Below are 5909 nucleotides of genomic sequence, written 5' to 3' on the forward strand. Positions count from 1 at the left end.
TATCTCAGGGCCAGCCAGAAAGCACAGTGGACTAAAGCTCCTGCTTAGGCAGAGTGCAGAGACTGTGCTTGATCCCCGCCTTGCTATACCAGCCCCGCCCCCAGACATACTGAGACACTGACTGAGACTGGGCGTGTTGTGAGCACCTGTAATCCTAGCACTTGGGAGGCTGCAAATAAGAGCATCACTATGAGTCCAATCTATGTAGTGAGACCCTGTACACCCTGTAGACCTTGTCCTAAATTCACACACAAAAATGATCTCTCATAATTCAAACTGTACGCTGCCCTTCTGTGACGTTGTGAATCTTGAGGAAATGCTCTGCCTTATAAACTGCTACTGACTGGTGCTTTGATGATGTAAATACAGGAAGTGGAAGGAATGCATATTTAACATTTTATGTTGCTATCTTTTAAAATTTCATTATATTTATTAACTCACATCAGTTGTGCAAATTACTGGATTTCACTGAGACATTTCCATACATGCATATACAGAGCTTGGTCACAGCCTCCCTCCCTTCTACTCTTTTTTACAATCTCTCCTCTACTTTCAGGTCTTTTTCTTTCTTTACAGTTCTTTGAGTGACACATAATACTTGTACATATCTGTGAGGAACAATGGGCAGTTATCATTTGTGTGTATGAGGGGTGATCAACTCAAAATAATTGATATCCAGTGCCTTCCACTTTTATTATTGTTATCATGAATATATTCAAACCCACCTCCCTTATTTTGAGATATGCAAGGCACTGTTGTTAGTTTTATTTACCCTGATGTGCCATAAAGTGGAAGAACTGATTCTTCCTAATTGTAACATTGTAAGCACTGACTGATCTGACCCCGTATCTTTCTCCCCTTCTCTCTCTAGCGTCTGCTAACCATTATTCCATTCACAAATTCTGAGGTCAGTGCTCTTAACTCCCATGCATGAGTGAGATCATGTAGAGCTGGCTTATTTCTTTTAACAAACTGATGCCCCTCATGTCTGTTGATCTTGTGGCAAATGACAGTATTGCTTGCTTCTGGTAACTGAAGAGTATTCTGATAGATAGATGATAGGTAGATAGATAGATAGATAGATAGATAGATAGATAGATAGATAGTTAGATAGATAGATAGATAGATAGATAGATAGATAGATAATTTGTCCTTATTGACTCATCTGTTCATTGTCATTTAGATTGATTCCATGTCCTAGCACTTGTAAACAGTACGGTAATAGACATGAGGATGCAGGTGTCTTGAATACTGGTTTCATTTCCTCTGGATGTACACCCAGTAGTAAGATTGCTGGAAATCCTCATGCTGTTTCCATGGAAGCTGTGCTAATTTACACTCCCACCAGCAGTGCATGAGATCTCTTCTCTCCATATATTCACCTTACTACTATACAGTATTTTAATCTGTTGAAAATAATTCTGGAATAACAGGGAAAGCTGCTGTAGAGCAGAGATTCCTATTGATTGTTGTACTCTAACCACACAATAAAAAATATCCTCTGCCCCCATTCTATTCCTTTATGTAACAGTCAGATGTGTTGTATTTTTTTTTCCTTTTCTAAAGTATAGCATGTTCTTCTTTACCCTCCATGGGCCTGTTTGTGGATGGACCTAATCACACAGGGCAAACTTATTTCCTTACTGATAGCTACAATGAAAGAGAATGTATTTTTTTTCCAACTTAGCCCCAAAGCAATCAGTTGACAAATCCAGAGTAGACCCCTGTGGGAAGTGAAATACAAAAACTCTCTGGGTAGCAGGTGTTTCCCTTCTAATCACAGTTTAACTGGCAGAGTATTGAGCAGACCGCTGTTGTTTCTCCCTGCTGTTTGCAATGGGCTGGAAGCTAGCACAAACTACTTTTTGTGACATTTCAGGTCATATTATTGTGTCAGGAATTTCCCACATAGCCAGAGCAGGGTGAGAGGGCTACTGCCTGCATGATTACTCCTGAATTCAGAAAAGGATGGACCTATGGAAGCTAGGGACAGTAGTCCATGAAGAAGCCTTTAAGGTGATAGAAGACAACAAAGTGTGGGGTTTGCTTGATAATTTTAACCCATCTATATTTGGAGGGTTTAAAAAAAATGTTTTCATAAATGGAGAAAAAAATGGGATTGTTGTTTAAGGCTACAGTGACCCTCAAGTCAACCTTTATTCAGTAGATTTGCATAAGCTCTTCCAGTGGCAAATTCTCCACTCAGCTATGCTTGTGTGTCTGAAAGCTAATATGTCCTAATTTTCACCTTCAATAAATTTATAATCTGGCAGAATAGCAAAGATGTATACAAATAATTTTAAGCACAATATAGTGTGATCCTCCCAAAAAGTACTTTTCTGATTTAAAAGCTATACGGAAGACTTTTCCAATGAGGGTAAAAGAAAGACTTAGAGGCATATTTGCTTAAAGCGAATTCCTATAGATTAGAGGAAATAATATTCTCAGTTTGCAGCCAGCATGAACCAAAGCTAAGCAAGAGGAATATGTCATGAGGTATCACAAGGAAAAGCACTGTTTTAAATAGAACAAGACTCTCTGTCAAAGAATAATGACTATTAAGCCTGAGAATGCATATGTAGCCAGTATGTTGAAATTTCATCTAGATGAGTGAGAAGAATTTATTTTCATCAAGAGCTATTGAAGGTTGTGATCAAGAGAGGGCTGGTGTTCTCCATCTGTCCCCACAGCAAGCCAAGATACGAAAAAGATGAAATGGTAAAGGGAAAGGAAAGGAGGGTAAAAGGAGATTAAGTAGGAGTGGATTCATGATTAGAATAGAAGGAAGTGGTCTGACAGGGGGAAAGTGGTAGAAAGGGTGGGAATGAAGTAGAGCTAATTTGTAGTGACAGATGAAGTGTAGATGAATGGCCATTCTTAAAACACTTAGGCTCAGTATTTAAAGAATGCACCAAAGTATTTAAATCCAAAGGAAACAGTCAACCACAGAACAAAAGGGCATATGAAATTTTCTCTGTTGAGCTAAATCCATGAATTTTATCTAAATGGATATCAACATAAGGCATCAACTCCATAGTGATGCCTTAGTCCATTTGTGCTGCTATAGTAAAACATCATGGATAGGATGACTCATAAACAAATGCAATTTGATTCTTACAGTTCTGGAGACTGGGATGAATTCCAAGATCAAAGTACTGATAGCTTTGCTGATGAAGAACACTTCTTGGTTCACAGATGGTCATCTTTTTGTAGTGTTCTCTACATCATAAGATGTGAGGGATCACTCTACAATGTTAGAAGGGTATTAACCCTCTCCAAAGCCCACAGTAATGACAGTACTGTGGGGTTTAGGATTTCCACGTATAAATTTTGAGTAGGCAAAATTATGCAGTCTATCACAAGTAGTAATGAAGCAGGATGAAGTACTTGTGACTTAAAATGATAGAGTCCAGAAAAATTCTGCACAGCAACAGTAAGAAAATAGAAGAGCCTATGGTTCAGAAACATGCTGCCGCTATATCAGGTAACAGAAGCCCGCTACAGTATCTAATGGAAGCCATGTCAGTAGTTGGACATACAGATTAGAAGGAGGAAAACAACAGAATAAATTTAGTGATCTCAGTGTGTCAGTCCCCCACTATCCAGAAGAAGACAGTTATCATCCTACAGCAATGGCGATGGAAAATAAAATTTCTAAGATACTCTTTTTCCAACTTGCCAACCCATTTAATATAAAAGGAAATGGACAACTAAAGCCTGGAATGGCTGGAATGATGCTGGTTGCATTATTTAAAAAAATAAAGGAATAAAAATTAAAGCTGGATTCTGAGAGAACAATGGAAGATATTATGAGCCATACTGAGTTTGCGAGGCTAGTAAAATGTTCAGACAGTTGACATATCCAATCAGATAAAATTCGTGAATTTAGCTCAACAGAGAAAATGCATTGTACAAGACTTAAAGAGCATTCATGTATTGGTTTGAGTTGAAACCATAGGGTTTACAGAGAGAAACGAAAGCAAATGATCACCCAAATTCTAAGAATGGATTTTCCAAGTGAGCATGCAGCAGGACAGTGAAGTGGCCTGGCATGACCTGATAAATACAGCTACCCTGAGCAAGTCCAACATCAATAGGAAGTGGATGCAAGGAAACACATATCAAAACCTTAACGAGAGAGAATCATGCATAAAATGAACTGCATCCCCTACTCTGAAGCAGTCTTGACTCATAAAAGCAAATCAACAAATACTGGATCACCAAAGATGAAAGTGATTTTAATTAGATGGAAGATTCATGTCAAAGAAGAAAAGATATTGAGGAGCAGTTGGATGCCTCAGCAGTAAAACAATGAAGAAGGCAGGTTCTCCTTTCCCGAGGCTCTGAAGAGGCTGGTCCACACTGTGGAGTTGCACACAGAAGACAACAGGTAAAAACTGATGGGGTGGGGACCTACTAGAACAAGCCCAGGCACAGTGTGGATGAGACCCTCTTCCACCACATAGGGAGCCCCACCACCACTGTGTAGCACTCCACTCCCAACCCACCACCAAGAGAGATTTCTGCTGAGTTATGGAGAACCACAGATCCAGTCCTAGCCCAGGCCCCGGTGAGTGTGTGGGAGAACTTCTGGCCACCCTGCGTCTCTGGAACCTGCCAGTCCAAGCCAAGGCACAGCGTGAATGAGACCCTCTTCCACCCCCTTGGGATCTCCCTACCACTCCACAGCACCCCAACCCACCCCTCCGACCCAGTGAGAATTGCTGCCATGTTCTGGGGACCCCCAGATCCTGTCCTAGCCCAGGCCCAGTGAGTGTGTGGAAGAGCTGCCTCTCCACCCTACTCCACCTTGTCCCCACTGACTCAACCCAGGCCAGGCATATAGGCCTGAGGTGAAAACCTGCAGCTGCAATCCCTGCAGTGACAGTAGAGGACAGAACCACACAGCTAGTCCAGCAGGAGAACATTTGCCAGAGTGGCACAACAGGTTCACTCCCAAGGGCAGCTGCAGGTAGAAGTTGAGCACAGTAGCCAGACCCAAGCCAGGCACAGCTGGATAAATCCAAACTCTGTGGTCCTGCACGTGAACTTCAGTAGGTGCTAAGATTATAACTGCACCAAAGCTCTACACAAAATGCCAATGAGAAGGACCAAAATGCAATCTCAGACCCCAACCCCACCCATCACAAGTGCAGAGGACACTAACACAGAACAAATTGGGAATCACACAGCTGAAATTAATGAATCAACAGCTTCTGAAATAAAGAAACAGCTGAAGAAAGGTATAGAGCAACTCAGATTGTAAAATGGAAAAAGAAATCTCTGAATTAATAACATCTGCAGTAAAGAATCAAATGCAGAAACATATGACAGAAACCCAATGCCCACCCGGAACAAGTGCAGAGGAAACTAGCTCAGCTCAAATACATGAACTAATAGTGTCTATAGTAAATAAGCAACAGCAGAAAGTCATAGAGGAACTCAGAGTGGAATTATTTTCTACTAGCTCAGCTCAAATGTACAAACCAATAGTGTTGAAAGTAAATAAGCAACAGCAGAAAGTCATAGAGGAACACAGAGCGGAATTATTTTCTGAAATAAAAAAGAATTCTCAGAACTCATAGCATCTGAAGTAAACAATCAACTACAAAAACATAGGGATGAAACCCAATTAAAAAAAAACTGCAGTAAAAGAATTAATAACTGTTTCGAAAGAAGACATTTATTAAAAAATAGAGGAGATTAGAAAAATGACAGATTCCTTGAATGAGGAATACAGGAAAGAAATAGATCTCATGAAGCAAAGTCAAAGAGATATAGAGGAATTTAAAATCTCAATCACCAGGTATGTGGATGTTCAAGAAGAAGGGGGTGGTGAATGAAAGCAAGAGACAGGAAAAGGAATATTGTGGGACTGTCCTGCTTCAAGGTTGTATATGGTGAGATTT

Source organism: Octodon degus, unplaced genomic scaffold (assembly GCF_000260255.1).
Source record: "Octodon degus isolate 3935 unplaced genomic scaffold, OctDeg1.0 scaffold00088, whole genome shotgun sequence".
Classification (NCBI taxonomy): Eukaryota; Metazoa; Chordata; class Mammalia; order Rodentia; family Octodontidae; genus Octodon; species Octodon degus.